Consider the following 17,191-nt stretch of genomic DNA (forward strand, 5'->3'; position numbering starts at 1 on the left):
GCACCATGTAATTACTTACAGAGCTAATGCTCAAATTACAGACCCAGAGAGTCTACAATCTTGATATACCCTGGAAACTATTTAGATCACTTCTTTCGATTGATAGATAATAATCATAATAGTACATCACGGTGCCACTTACTTGCATAGTACTTTGCGGGTTTCCAATACATTTTATAGTTTTCCATTAACTGAGAAACTTTGGCACAGAGGAACAAAGTAACGAATCTAAACCCAGCCCTAATTGGAGACAATTCTGAGTCTCAATCCAGTCTTTTCCCAATGCCTCTTACTCTTGATGCAAACTCTTACTCCTTTCTCACTTGTGAGGTTGAACTCCTTTCCCACTATTTCAGTGAGATGGGGATTTAATATTGTAGCAAATACTCACTAAACATACAATGACTGGTTTCCTGGTCCCATAAATGCAAATCTGTATTTTTAGAAAATTAGCTGAAAATATTATTACATATGTAAGGGAGTGACTATAAAGTAGCCATCAAAGAGCGACCTTCTCACAAACACTTACTCATCCCAGAACGCCAGTGGGATGAGTGTAATAGGCAGTCATACCTGAAAATATTCCTTTGAAGGATCTAATTTTTCTTAAGAACTAGGTGAATGTTTTGTGAACGAGCACGTCCGCCCATGCTTTCAATTTCAGAAAAGAAACCTAAATGACAGTGAGTTTAAATGATTTGCTGCAGTGAACTACTGTGCTCTGAGGAAACCAAACTTTTTAGCTCCAGGCATTCCATGATTCCTCTCTTTAAAGTGTGATCCCCAGATTTGTTCAAAGCTGGAGAAGTGATATAGTACCCACTGGCACTGATTAGCCAACACGACCTGTTTTATTTTCAAAAGTTATTTTAGGCAGGAAGAGGAAGCAACTAGAGGCAAAGGGAGTCTCAGGTTTCAGAACTAGTTGGCTGTGTTCTTGTATGCTGCTCTTTAATATGATCCTGGCCTAAATTCTAAATGTATGGAGTGTCCTTGGAAAATGGCAGAAAGGTCACCTCAGCTTTGTATAGAGAATACTAACTATTGGAAAAGGCACTTGTTGTTTAGTACTTCAATGAGTCCCCAGTTGTAACTGGCCTCAATAACTGAATGTGCAACAGGAAACATATTCTGTCTTAAATAACCCACTGTTTGCATACAAAGGAGGGGTCATGCTGATTTCTTTCCCTTTATCACTGGATTATAACATTTCCGTATGCATTATTTTAGAGAGGTATAATTATGTTTATATGAGAATAGCTAATCATTTTATTTACACATGTGCATGTAATTATAAATAACCCCATGCTGATGTCAAGAGGATACTCAGTGTAAATACACAAGTGCTTCCCAAAAAGCTAGTTACTTCCTCAAGAAACTAAAATCTGGGGGAGGAAAAGCCCCTCTAATAGGTCATGAAGAAGTACCATGTGATACAGCAATTTTCCCATAAAAACAGGAGATTTAACAAACAGCACACAGCAATGTACTCCTCTCTCAATTTGGTATGTGAGTTTCAGGAAAACAAAGTAATCTCTGAGCTTCTCAATTTTCTCATATGAACAATGAAGAGAACACTGCTTATCCCCTAATTAACTGTAAGAGAGTTTTAAGAATAAATTAACATATCCAAAGTCACAAGGTAGAAATTAGAAAGTAATTTACCAGCAAAATATTAATTAACACACACTTCTCCAAGGAGAGTTATAATCACATATATAAACTGTATATATATATTTTTTCCTGAAGATATTTTTTAAAACTGTTGCGAGTGGCTAGTGCCACAAGGCTTTCTTAATTTTGTAGGAGAAGGACAGTTTAGTAACTAGAAAGTTGTATGGACCACGCATATCAGGAAAAAAGACATCTGCTTTGTTATTTTCCTAATTGGAGTAAAAAAAAAAAAATGATGAGAAAACCAAAACTCAAACCTGTATTCCATAAAGAAAGCCATTTAAATTTAAACACTCTCCCTTTCAATTTCTTAATCCATCAAAAGGGGATATGTGGTGACGATCAAGTTACATGAAAGCCCTCTGAGTCATAAGCACATCTGTATCATTAAAAGTTAATCATTTTTAAAGTAAACATAAGAACAAAAGTCAATGAACATGCTGTTGATCTATTTAAATTATTTTGGTTTCACTGATTTTGTTACTTAGTGCTTTAGTAGGAGATGCAAACAACCGTAAACATATTCTGCAGGATTTTCTAAACTGTGGTCCTTGGAATATTAATTCCCTGTTAATAGAAGTTCTCTACACCCCTGTCTACCTCAAGTTTAAAAAGGTTACATGACCAAATGACTTTAAGAAACACTGGATTAAGTAAAGTTTAACTGATTTAAAAATTTTTCCTTTCAGGACTTGCAAGAGGTTTTTTTTTTTTTTTTTTTTTTAATTTATTTATTTATTTATTTATGGCTGTGTTGGGTCTTCGTTTCTGTGCGAGGGCTTTCTCTAGTTGCGGCAAGCAGGGGCCACTCTTCATCGCGGTGCGCGGGCCTCTCACTGTCGCGGCCTCTCTTGTTATGGAGCACAGGCTCCAGACGCACAGGCTCAGTAATTGTGGCTCACGGGCCCAGCTGCTCCGCGGCATGTGGGATCCTCCCAGACCACGGCTCGAACCTGTGTCCCCTGCATTGGCAGGCAGACTCTCAACCACTGGGCCACCAGGGAAGCCCTTGCAAGAGGTTTTTAACATGCCAACGTTCCTCAAATTTCTTAGAGTATGTAAGCCATGAAAACTTATTTGATATAGAACTGCCTCCCAACCCCTCCACCCACACACTGTTTTTCTAAAAAATTATTAAGATGTCACAAAACCTAGGTTGGGAAATCCTGAACTAATGCAATGATTTCAATTCAAGAAATGGTAAAGTATAATATAAAGATTATTAACTGTATTACTTCAGTTCTGGGGAAAGCCATTAAGTTACAATAAACAACAGAAAACAACAAAATGTTGAAATAAAGTTGCAATAAGTTTCCGAAATTGTAATAGTAATATAACACTGTAACCATTTCCAATGCTGTAGACAAAGGAACAAACCATAGTTCTGAAGACAAGTCTCAAATGGATTGTGCTAAGGATGGTAACTAACATCAATTCAACATGCAACCTTTGTAAAATACTGTTGAACCCCAAAGTGCAAAGGTTAGCCAAAGAATCTTGGCTGGTGCACTGGTGAGATCACATTGAGCTAAACGCTGAGCCCCTTGAAGGGGGAAAGTCTCGAAAAATGATATTAATTTATTTTTCTTCACAGTAAAGAGCACTACCTGGAACACTGTATTTTTATTTGCCCACAACAATGAGTAAGGAGCATGAGTAATATAATATAATGATAATGCAGACATCAAAGCAGGGAAATATGTAGTAAGACTAAATATTACACAACATACAACTTGTCTTATCTGTTCTTTTTACAGGTGTGAAAGAGGAACAAAGCTGAAGGCATCACGCTCACTAAATTCAAACTATACTACAAGGCTGCAGTAATTAAAACAGTATGGTATTAGCATAAAAACAGACACACTGATCAATGAAAGAGAATAGAGAGTCCAGATACAAACCTATACAGATATGGTTAGTAAACTTACTGCTAAGGAGCCAAGAATATACCATAGGGAAAGAACAATAATTTGGTAAATGACATTGGGAAAACTGGACAGTCACATGCAAAAGAATGAAACTGGAACACTACCTTGAACCATACACAAAAGGTAACTCAAAGGGGATTAAAGATTTGAATGTAAGACCTGAAACCATAAAGCTCCAAGAAGAAATAATAGGCAGTAAGCTCCTTGAGATGGGGCTTAGAGATGACTTTCTGAATATAACATCAAAAGCAAAAGGTAAAATAAACAAGTGGGACTGCATCAAACTAAAAAACTTCTGCACAGTGAATGAAACCATCAATAAATTGAAAAGGCAACCTACTGAATGGAAGAAAACATTTACAAATCATATATCTGATAAGGTGGTTAATATCCAAAAAATATAAAGAACTACAACGAAGCAGCAAAAAAAAAAATCTGACTAAAAATGGGCAGAAGCTCCCTGTTGGCTGTTTGGCCCGAGGCGACTCAGCACTGGAGCCTACCCAGCTCTTTTTACTTTTTTTTAACTCTTTATTGGGCTATAATTGCTTTAAAATGGTGTGTTAGTTTCTGCTTTATAACAAAGTGAATCAGCTATACATACACATACATCCCCATATCTCTTGCCTCCTGCGTCTCCCTCACTCCCACCCTCCCTATCCCACCCCTCTAGGTGGCCACAAAGCACCAAGCTGATCTCCCTGTGCTATGTTGTTGCTTCCCACTAGCTTTCGGTTTTACATTTGGTAGTGTATAAATGTCCATGCCACTCTCTCACTCTGTCCCAGCTTACCCTTCCCCCTCCCTGTGTCCTCAAGTCCATTGTCTAGTAGGTCTGTGTCTTTATTCCCGTCCTGGCCCTAGGTTCTTCATGACCATTTTTTCTTTTCTTTTTTTTTTTTTTAGACTCCATATACATGTGTTAGCATACGGTATTTGTTTTTCTCTTTCTGACTTACTTCACTCTGTATGACAGTCTCTAGGTTCATCCACCTCACTACAAATAATTCAATTTCGTTTCTTTTTATGTCTGAGTAATATTCTATTGTATATATGTATCACATCTTCTTTATCCATTCATCTGTCGATGGACGCTTAGGTTGCTTCCACATCCTGGCTATTGTAAACAGAGCTACAATGAACATTGTGGTACATGAATATTTTGAATTATGGTTTTCTCAGGGTATATGCCCAGTAGTGGGACTGCTGGGTCGTATGGTAGTTCTATCTTTAGTTTTTTAAGGAACCTCCGTACTGTTCTCCATAGTGACTCTACCAATTTACATTCCCACCAACAGTGCAACAGGGTCCCCTTTTCCCCACACGCTCTTCAGCATTTACTGTTTGTGCATTTTTTGATGATGGCCATTTTGACTGGTGAGAGGTGATATCTCATTGTAGTTTTGATTTGCATTTCTCTAATGATTAATGATGTTGAGCATTCTTTCATGTGTTTGTTGGCCATCTGTATATTTTCTTTCAAGAAATGTCTATTTAGGTGTTCTGCCCATTTTTGGATTGGGTTGTTTTTTGATACTGAGCTGCATGAGCTGCTTGTAAATTTTGGAGATTAATCCTTTGTCAGTTGCTTCATTTGCAAATAATTTCTCCCATTCTGACACCCGGCTCTTCGGTGGGGCTAATGGTGGACTATGGGAGGGCTCACACCCAGGAGTACTTCCCAGAACTTCTGCAACCAGTGTCCTTGTCCCTGCAGTGAGCAACAGCCATGCCCTGCCTCTGCAGGAGACCCTCCAACACTAGCAGCCGTGTGGCTGACAGGGTCTTGGTGCTCGGGCTGGGTGTCAGGCTTGCTCCTCTTAGGTTGGAGAGCTGAGTTCAGAACACTGGTCCACCAGAGACCTCCTGGAGCCATGTAATATCAAATGGCGATAGCTCTCCCAGAGATCTCCATCTCAACGCTAAGACAAAGCTCCGCTCAACAACCGGCGAGCTACAGTGCTGGACATCCCATGATAAACAAATAGCAAGAAAGAAACACAACCCCACCCATTCACAGAGAGGCTGCCTAAAATCATAATAGGTCACAGACACCCCAACACACCACCAGATGCGGTCCTGCCCACCAGAAAGACAAGATGCAGCCTCATCCACCAGAACACAGGCACTAGTCCCCTCCACCAGGAAGTGTACACAACCCATGGAACCAATCATACCCACTGGGGGAAAACGCCAAAAACAACGGGAACTAAGAACCTGCAGCCTGCAAAAATAAGACCCCAAACACAGTAAGTTAAGCAAAATGAGAAGACAGAGAAATATACAGCAGATGAAGGAGAAAGGTAAAAACCCACCAGACCAAACAAATGAAGAGGAAATAGGCAGTCTACCTGAAAAAGAATTCAGAGTAATGACAGTAAAGATGATCCAAAATCTTGGAAATACAATAGACAAAATGCAAGAAACATTTAACAAGGACCTAGAAGAACCAAAGAACAAACAAACAATGATGAACAACACAATAAGTGAAATTAAAAATTCTCTAGAAGGAATCAATAGCAGAACAACTGAGGCAGAAGAACAGATAAGTGACCTGGAAGATAAAATAGTGGAAATAACTTCTACAGAGCAGAATAAAGAAAAGAATTGAGGACAGTCTCAGAGACTTCTGGGACTACATTAAATGCAACAATATTCGAATTATAGGGGTCCCAGAAGAAGAGAAAAAGAAAGGGACTGAGAAATTATTTCAAGAGATTATAGTTGAATATTTCCCTAATATGGGAAAGGAAATAGTCAATCAAGTCCAGGAAGCACAGAGAGTCCCAAAGAGGATAAATCCAACGAGAAACATGTCAAGACACATATTAACCAAACTATCAAAAATTAAATACAAAGAAAAAATATTAAAAGCAGCAAGGGAAAAGCAACAAATAACATACAAGGGAATCTCCATAAGGTTTACAGCCAATTTCTCAGCAGAAACTCTGCAAGCCAGAAGGGTGTGGCAGGACAAATTTAAAGTGATGAAAGGGAAGAACCTACAACCAATATTACTCTACCCAGCAAGGACCTCATTCAGATTCGACGGAGAAATTAAAACCTTACAGACAAGCAAATGCTAAGAGAATTCAGCACCACCAAACCAGCTTTACAACAAATGCTAAAGACTTCTCTAGTCAGGAGACACAAGAGAAGGAAAAAGACCTAAAATAACAAACCCAAAACAATTAAGAAAATGGGAATAGCAACATTCTTATCAATCATTACCTTAAATGTAAATGGATTAAATGCTCCAACTAAAAGACAAAGACTGGCTGAATGAATACAAAAACAAGACCCATATATATGCTGTCTACAAGAGACCAATTCAGACCTAGGGACACATACAGACTGAAAGTGAGGGGATGGAAAAAGACATTCCATGCAAATGGAAATCAAAAGAAAGCTGGAGTAGCAATTCTCTTATCAGACAAAATAGACTTTAAAATAAAGGCTATTACAAGAGACAATGAAGGACACTATATAATGATGAAGGGATCAATCCAAGAAGAAGATATAACAATTGTAAATATTTATGCACCCAACATAGGAGCACCTCAATACATAAGGTAAATGCTAACAGCCACAAAAGGGAAAATCGACAGTATCACAATCATAGTAGGGGACTTTAACACCCCATTTTTACCAATGGACAGATAATCCAAAATGAAAATAAATAAGGAAACACAAGCTTTAAATGATACATTAAACAAGATGGACTTAACTGATATTTATAGGACATTCCATGCAAAAACAACAGAATACACTTTCTTCTCAAGTGCTCATGGAACATTTTGCAGGATAGATCATAACTTAGGTCACAAATCAAGCCTTGGTAAATTTAAGAAAATTGAAATCATATCAAGTATCTTTTCCAACCACAACACTATGAAACTAGATATCAATTACAGGAAAAAAATCTGTAAAAAATACTAACACATGGAGGCTAAACAATACACTAATAAATACCCAAGAGATCACTGAAGAAATCAAATAGGAAATCAAAAAATACCTAGAAACAAATGACAATGAAAACACGATGACCCAAAACCTATGGGACAAAGCAAAGCAGTTCTAAGGGGAAGTTTATAGCAATACAATCCTACCTCAAGAAACAAGAAACATCTCAAATAAACAACCTAATCTTACACCTAAAGCAATTAGAGAAAGAAGAACAAAAAAACCCCAAAGGTAGCAGAAGGAAAGAAATCATAAAGATCAGATCAGAAATAAATGAAAAGGAAATGAAGGAAACGATAGCAAAGATCAATAAAACTAAAAGCTGGTTCTTTAAGAGGATAAACAAAATTGATAAACTATTAGCCAGACTCACTAAGAAAAAAAGGGAGAAGACTCAAATCAATAGAATTAGAAATGAAAAAGGAGAAGTAACAACTGACACTGCAGAAATACAAAGGATCATGAGAGATTACTACAAGCAACTCTATGCCAATAAAATGGACAACCTGGAATACATGGACAAATTCTTAGTAAAGCACAACCTTCCGAGACTGAACCAGGAAGAAATAGAAAATATAAACAGACCAATCACAAGCACTGAAATTGAGACTGTGATTAAAAATCTTCCAACAAACAAAACCTCAGGACCAGATGGCTTCACAGGCGAACTCTATCAAACATTTAGAGAAGAGCTAACAGCTATCCTTCTCAAACTCTTCCAAAACATAGCAGAGGGAGAAACACTCCCAAACTCATTCTACGAGGCCACCATCACCCTGATACCAAAAACGAGACAAAGATGTCCCAAAGAAAGAAGAGTATAGGCCAATTATCAATGATGAACATAGATGCAAAAATCCTCATAGAGAATCCTAAAGATGCTACTAGAAAAGTACTACAACTAATCAATGAATTTGGTAAAGTAGTAGGATACAAAATTAATACACAGAAATTTCTTGAATTCCTATACAGTAATGATGAAAAGTCTGAAAAAGAAATTAAGGAAACACTCCCATTTACCATTGCAACAAAAAGAATAAAATACCTAGGAATAAATCTACCTAAGGAGACAAAAGACCTGTATGCAGAAAATTATAAGACACTGATGAAAGAAATTAAGATGATACACACAAATGGAGAGATATACCGTGTTCTTGGATTAGAAGAATCAATATTGTGAAAATGACTATACTACCCAAAGCAATCTACCGATTCAATGCAATCCCTAACAAATTACCAATGGCATTTTTTATGGAACTAGAACAAAAAATCTTAAAATTTGTATGGAGACACAAAAGACCCCGAATAGCCAAAGCAGTCTTGAGGGAAAAAAAAAGAGCTGGAGGAATCAGACTCATTGACTTCAGACTATACTACAAAGCTACAGTAATCAAGACAATATGGTACTGGCACATAAACAGAAACATAGATCAATGGAACAAGACAGAAAGCCCAGAGGCAAACGCACGCACCTATGGTCAACTAATCTATGACAAAGGAGGCAAAGATATACAATGGAGAAAAGATAGTCTCTTCAATAAGTGATGCTTTGAAAACTGGACAGCTACATGTAACAGAATGAAATTAGAACACTCCCTAACACCATATAAAAAAAAAAAACTCAAAATGGATTAAAGACCTAAATGTAAGGCCAGACACGATGAAACTCCTAGAGGAAAACATAGGCAGAACACTCTACGACATAAATCACAGCAAGATCTTTTTTGATCCACCTCCTAGAGTAATGGAAATAAAAACAAAAATAAACAAATGGGACCTAATGAAACTTAAAAGCTTTTGCATAGCAAAGGAAACCATAAACAAGACCAAAAGACAACCCTCAGAATGGGAGAAAATATTTGCAAATGAATCAATGGACAAAGGATTAATCTCCAAAATATATAAACAGCTCATGCTCCTCAATATTAAAGAAACAAACAACCCAATCCAAAAATGGGCAGAACACCTAAATAGACATTTCTCCAAAGAAGACAGACAGATTGCCAACAAACACATGAAAGGATGCTCAACATCACTAATTAGCAGAGAAATGCAAGTCAAAACTACAATGAGGTATCACCTCACACCAGTCAGAATGGGCATCATCAGAAAATCTACAAACAACAAATGCTGGAGAGGGTGTGGAGAAAAGGGAACCCTCTTGCACTGTTGGTGGGAATGTAGATTGATACAGCCACTGTGGAGAACAGTATGGAGGTTCCTTAAAAAACTAAAAATAGAATTTCCATATGATCCAGCAATCCCACTTCTGGGCATATACCCAGAGAAAACCATAATTCAAAAATACACATGCACCCCAACGTTCACCACAGCACTATTTACAATAGCCAGGTCATGGAAGCAACCTAAATGCTCATCAACAGATGAATGGATAAAGAAGATGCAGCACATATATACAATGGAATATTACTCAGCCATAAAAAGGAATGAAATTGGGTCATTTGTTGAGACGTGGATGGATCTAGAGACTGTCATACAGAGTGAAGTAAGTCAGAAAGAGAAAAGCAAATATCGTATGTTAACGCATGTATGTGGAACCTAGAATAATGGTACAGATGAACTGGTTTGCAGGGCAGAAGTTGAGACACAGATGTAGAGAACAAACGTATGGACACCACGGGGGGAAAGCCAAGGGGGTGGTGGTGTGATCAATTGGGCGATTCGGATTGACATGTATACACTCATGTGTATAAAACTGATGACTAATAAGAACATGCTGTATAAAAAAATAAAATAAAATTCAAAAATTCAAAGAAAAAAGAAAAAAAACTACAATGAGGTATCACCTCACACAGGTCAGAATGGCCATCATCAAAAAATGTATAAACAATAAATGCTGGAGAGTGTGTGGAGAAAAGGGAACCCTCTTGCACTGTTGCCGGGAATGTAAACTGATACAGCCACTATGGAGAACAGTATGGAGGTTCCTTAAAAAACTAAATATGCAACTACCATACGACCCAGGAATCCCACTACTGGGCATATACCCTGAGAAAACCATAATTCAGAAAGAGTCATGTACCACAATGTTCACTGCAGCTCCATTTACATCAGCCAGGACATGGAAGCAACCTAAGTGTCCATCAACAGATGAATGGATAAAGAAGATGTGGCACATATATACAATGGAATATTACTCAGCCATAAAAAGAAACAAAATTGAGTTATTCGTCATGAGTGGATGGACCTAGAGACTGTCATACAGAGTGAAGTAAGTCAGAAAGAGAAGAACAAATTCCATATGCTAACATATATATATGGAATTAAAAAAAAAAAAAGGTTCTGAAGAACCTAGGGGCAGGACAGGAATAAAGACGCAGACGTAGAGAATGTACTTGAGGACACGGGCAGGGGGAAGGGTATGCTGGGACAGAGTGAGAGAGTGGCATGGACATATATACACTACCAAATGTAAAACAGATAGCTAGTGGGAAGCAGCCGCATAGCACAGGGAGAACAGCTCGGTGCTTTGTGTCCACCTAGAGGGGTGGGATAGAGAGGGTCGGAGAGAGACGTAAGAGGGAGGAGATATGGGGATATATGTATGTGTATAGCTGATTCACTTTGTTATAAAGCTGAAAGTAACACACCATTGTAAAGCAATTATAATCTAATAAAAAGGTAAAAAAAAAAAAGAAGGGCAGATCTAAACAAGTATTTTTCCGTAGAAGACACACTGATGGCCAACAGGCACATAAAAAGATGCTCAACGTCGTTAATCATCAGGAAGATGCAAATGAAAATCACAATGAGCTATTATCTCATACCTGTTAGAATGGCTATTATCAAAAGGACAAGAGGGCTTCCCTGGTGGTGCAGTGGTTGAGAGTCCGCCTGCCGATGCAGGGGACACGGGTTCGTGCCCCGGTCCGGGAAGATCCCACATGCTGCGGAGCAGCTGGGCCCGTGAGCCATGGCCGCTGGGCCTGCGCATCCGGAGCCTGTGCTCCGCAACGGGAGAGGCCACAACAGTGCGAGGCCCGCGTACAGAAAAAAAAAAAAAAAAAAGGACAAGAAATAACATGCATTGGAGAGGGTGTGGAGAAAAGGGAACCCTTGTGCACTGTTGGTGGGAATATAAATTGGTGCAACCACTATGGAACACAGTATGGAGGTTCTTCAAAAAATTAAAAATAGAACTTCCATATGATCCAGTAATCCCACTTCTGGGTATTTACGTCAAGAAAACTAAAACAATAACTTGAAAAGATATCTGCTCCCTCATGTTCACTGCAGCATTATTTACAATAGCCAGGCATAGAAACAACCTAAGTGTCCACTGGTGGATGAATGGATAAACAAATCATGTATAAATATAAATACACACACACACACACACACACACACATACACACACACACACATATACAGAGAATGGAATATAATTCAGCCATTAAAAAAGGGTTAAATCTTGCCATTTGGGACAACATGGATAGACCTTGAGAGTATTATGCTAAGCGAAATAAGTCAAAGAAAGAAAGATGATTATCACATGATCTTAGTTATATGTGGAATCTAAAACACAAAGCAACAAACCAACAAACCAAATTTATATATATGAAGAACAGATTGGTAGTTGCCAGAGGCAGGGGGTGAGGTAGTAGGAGAAATGGGTGAAGGGCATTAAAAAGGTAAAAAACAAACTGAATTTATAAAATCTTAAAACAAAACTTCCTAGCAATTCCATTACCTCAACATAATGATAGCTATTGTTCGGAATACCTTTTCAATTCTTGCCTATATGCCTGTAGGCTTTTCATGATTTTAACCATAGCTTAAATATTATTAAAGAAAAAAAAAAAAAGGGAATTCCCTAGCGGTCCAGTGGTTAAGACTCAGCACTTTCACTGCTGAGGGCCCAGGTTCGATCCCTGGTCAGGGAACTAAGATCCTGCAAACCACACGGGATGACCAAAAAAAAAAAAGTGTTTTTTAACAAAGCAAAAAGCCAACAACAACCAAACAAAAAATATGACAATTCTGAGGCCTAGAAAAGGTAAGACTGGAGAGTCAGAAAGTGGCAAAACAGACTACATCTTAGTCCTTCTACCTACACTCCCATTCCAATGCTCCCTCCCAAAGTAGTAAAAGCTTTTGAAGTTTGAAAGCAAGGAGTTAGTATTGTTATATTACTCATGAGACAACGCAGTTCTCCCCTAAGAACCAGTCTATTTTTATCAGAGCAGAACATTAATTCACTGGGTTACATGAAATGCTATCCACATTCTGAAAAAATAAAGCCAAGTAAATAAAACAAAATAAATGCTCATGTGCTGCAAAAATGTATCCCACTCCATCTGATTTCCTTAGGGACTTTCATGCAATATTTATACTTGTTCAAACTTGACAGATTTCTTTTGATAAGTTTTCACACACTAATTGCTCTGGAAGTGACAGACAGTTCCTGTCCCATTGGCAATTTTTATCAACTGAGTAAACAGATACTTGGAATGCAGTATTTAATAGATTGTGAGGTTTCTGATGCTCAACTGAGAAATACTGAGACTGGTTAGAATGTGATAGCTATTAAGGCAAAAGGACCTAGGGACGGTTTTCTAACTCGTAGCATGTAAGTCTATAGGAAATTAACTATGAAACGTCACCCTCTTAATTGGTTCCTTTTTCCATATCTTTGGGCCAACAGCGAAGGATGTTTATTATTTTTAAAAGAAGACATCAATCAAGGAATTTTCAAATTCAGGTACTCATTGAGCAAGTTTACCCTCTGATCAGAGTCCTCAAGATGAATGCTCTTAACTTCACCTTGATGCTGCCTAATTTCTTTCTAGAGTTATATTATGTTGCACGACATTCTGAGTCATATCCCAAGGGGTAGCAAAGATGTCAGTTTTCGAAGATACCGTTCTTAATCCTCACAGTTTTGAATTTGAAAGGGACCTAAGTCCAACCCCTGTGATTTTACAGATCAGGAAGCTGAGGCCTAGAGAAATTACATGCCTGGATGACAGGCACATGATAAGTGGGCAGAAATGGGATGATGGGGTAGTTGCAATATTCAGATGAGCTGGTTCTGTTAGCAAGCCATATGTTCCTCTCAGGATTTAATCTGGAGCTACAAGAGATCACTTTTCTTTATCTGTAAACTTAAAGAGTAGAATTAGATGACCTCTAAGTATCTTCCAGCATTAAAATCCCATGATTTTATAAGCACACCATCAAATCCAACACCCTATTTTGACAAATAAAGAAAGTGGGATCCAAAGAGACCCAGTAACTTGCTAAGATTCACACAGGTAGTTTATTGGCAGGTCAAGAACTAGAACTTTTATACACACACACACACACACACACACACACACACACACAAACAGGCATACGCACTTATATTTGAGTTAAGCTGTGCTGTGTAGAAGGATAACTGACTTGATAGGAGACCTGGATTCTAGTCCTTGCATTGCAACCAATTTGGGCTTTGACAGTTGTTTCAACAGCACGAGAGCCTCCTGATCTTTAGATAGATTTATACGCACCTCTCCTACTTTTTGCACAGTCTTGTGAGGTTAAATTTCAACTAAGATATGATTCTAAGCAAGTAGATGTGATAAAATGTATTTTAAATGATTCTACAAATGAAACCGGTTTTGAGAATGCAGTCATTGGTTTACTTTTTGGCCAAATATTTACCTGGCATTAACCATTTACAAAAGCATGGAGCTCAGGGCTGGAATGGAGAGCAGCTAGAAAGACAGGGATCACCATCAGTGGGTAGTCTGTGTGGGCAAAGGGGCAGAGAGCATAACCCAGTGGAAAGATCCCTGAATTTGGTGTCAAGCAACATAGACTGAGTCTTGGTATCAGTGCTTCTCAGCTAGAAAGTAATTTCTACTTCTAAGTTTTCTCATCTGAAAAACAGGGATAATAAAAAGAACACCTGTCCTGCTAGCTGGACATCAACTATGTTAATTTAAGTCAATTTTTTAAAGATTCTGCTAGTTTTGTTTTGCTTTGTTTGTTTTTGCTTGTAAACTGATCGATAAGTCAGTTGTCTTCCTCTGACCTGAGGAGAAAGGAGACATTATAAATTGTAAGTAATCTCATTAATTCCAGAAAAAAAAAAGAACTCAGCGAGGAACCTTAAACGCAAAGCGGCCCTAGTGATTATGCACCATAAACAGGTAGTGGGAGAGTCAAAGAAAAGAGTGTGTTTTTCTATACTGAAGTGATATCCCAAGAGGAGGTGACCGATAGACTTCTGACTTCTGAAAGCTGAAGCCTCTGGATGACACCTCTAATACTAAGACACTAAATGATCAATATAAGTATATTTGAATAGCATCTTGGGAAATAGGAGTGGAGGGGAGGTGTCTGAGACGAGTTGAAATTGAAGGGCTGGAATAGGACACATATTGTACCTCTGTTAATTAGAAGATGGACTTATGGGTGTTTAACACGTATGGTAATGGCCACAGCCCTTGACAACTTAGGTTGCTGAAATCATGGCTGTGGCTGAAAGGACCCCTGTTATAGATGCTCTGTGTCCCAGAGAACTGGGTTTAAAGAAGGAGCCCATCATCAAGCAGGACCTCCCAGGGTTCAGACACTGTTTTGCATTATTCATTAGTGCTGAGTGGAGTAGGGACGGCATATATGTATCACTTGGACCAGCAGATGCCATGCCTTCTCTCATGGCAGACACTGAAAATTGACTATGCCAGACACAGATTCACAATCCGCTACGCAGCGCTTCAGGCTGTTAGCTCCAATCAATTGATGTTGGCACATGAAGTCAAACCTTTTTACCATCTTTGCAAAAGTGATTTAGGGGAAATGAAACGGTGACCATGTGAGGCAAGGATTAGATAAGACCCAGTGCTAAAACTCATCCAAACTCGTGGCAAGCATTTCTAAAAATAAGCCTCCTGACTAAGCCTCCTGACCACTCACTGCGTTCAGTGATTTTTAGTACATGCTCTTTACTCACTCAGATGTGGCAGTGGAGGTATGGGAAGTAAGATGGAAAGAGAGTATTTTCTAGTCATGTATACAGCTCTTGAATATTGCTCTTGTGTATGGCTCACGATTTCCCTCATTTTATGGGTGACTTCTTGTTTTTTTTGTCTATATTTTATTGGGAAATTGGACATTTTTCTGGAGTATAAATTTTCTTTAAACACTTTTAGGTGGAAGTTTAGTAATTTAACTTGAAGGCAATTTAACACATTGTTCTGACAAAAAGCCAGAAATGAGTATATGATGGAACAGGTATAAAACTCACACAAATTTAAAGGTAAAAGGAAAAACTTCAACAAAATCTGTACTTTGCAGTGGATTGCTTTAGGATATGCTCCCAGATTCCCAGGGGGCAGATGCTGACTCTCCTTTGCTCTCAGAAATGGATCAGTAAAAAATCTGAGAAATACTGCCTAGGCCTGGAGTCAGCAAACTTTTATACTCCAAGGGGAGAAGCCCTATAATTTTTAGACAGAATAGCATCCTCTCTGTTAGCATACTCAGACTCTTGAGTGGAGGCAGGAAAGTGATAGCACATGAAACGGATTTAGCTTACAAAAGTGTGTGTGCCTTTTATGGCTAAAACAGTTTTGAAAACACTGAAAATCAAATAGACATCTAGATAATTAGGGTTTTCTTGAAACTCAAACACAGTTCTTAAATATCAGGCTTCGACAGGAATCAGGGGGGTGCACTAGTGGGTCCCCAACTAGAGTGAGCTCCAGAATTAACAGAAGGGCTTGTTACTACACAGAATGCTGGGCCCCACCCCCAGAGTTCCTGATTCAGGACGTTGGGATGGGGACCGAGAATCTGCATGTCTAACAGGCTCCCAGGTGATGCTGGTGGTGCTGGTCTGGAGACCACACTTGGAGAAACACTCCTTTAAAAGGCTGACTACATTAGGCTCTCATTCTATCAGGGAAACAACTGGCAGAGCTGAGCACCAGCTTCCCACTTGGAAGCAGGCAAACGGTCTTCTGTTTGCCACAGTCTCTACCAATCACTAGTGTACACCAGGCCCATAGTACTCAGTAGGCAATTTAGCTTGTGAGCTCTGCTTTGGTATCTAGAAGGAAAGACAAATCAAGATACGGGAGTGACCTTTAGTTGCGTGCTTTTGTTAGCATGAGAATGGTACTGGAGACCATAAACGCAAGCCAACCTGAGTACTTTGACGAGATGAAGGTGGAGGTGGTGCTGAAACGACACAGAATCAATATCAGAGCTTTGCGTGATTGTAACAGGGAATGGTCCAGCCTGCTCACTGTGGTCAAACTAGGAAGGCCACAGCACAGCTTGAGTGGACTACAATGGCCAGATGAAAATACCGTTCATTGGGGATTACAGGATTTTTCTTTCAGTTATTTGTTAAATATTTAGCATTTAAAGCAGTCAGAGTAGCACCATATTTTATGAAGAGCTCAAACAACAGCCAAAGTTCATTTGAAAAGTATTAATCCCGTAAAGCACAGATACTCTTCAAAAGCCAAGTATAAAATGTGAAAAGCACATAAAAGTTGATGAGCTCACTGCCCAATTCTAGAAAGAATACCACTTTTCCTGGGGTAGTGGGAGAACAGAATGTCAGATGACAAAACTCTTTCAGCTTAATATTTATGGCCTCTTCATAC

The 17,191-nt window shown here is 38.7% G+C and overlaps 1 protein-coding gene across 6 annotated transcripts in view; it reads right to left on the minus strand.

The window, feature by feature from the left end:
• Positions 1–17,191, minus strand: part of CNTN4 (contactin 4) — a 962,626-nt gene that overhangs the window by 191,110 nt on the left and 754,325 nt on the right. The window lies entirely within an intron of this gene.

This window comes from Leucopleurus acutus (assembly GCF_964270905.1).
Source record: "Leucopleurus acutus genome assembly, chromosome: 10".
Taxonomy (NCBI): domain Eukaryota; kingdom Metazoa; phylum Chordata; class Mammalia; order Artiodactyla; family Delphinidae; genus Leucopleurus; species Leucopleurus acutus.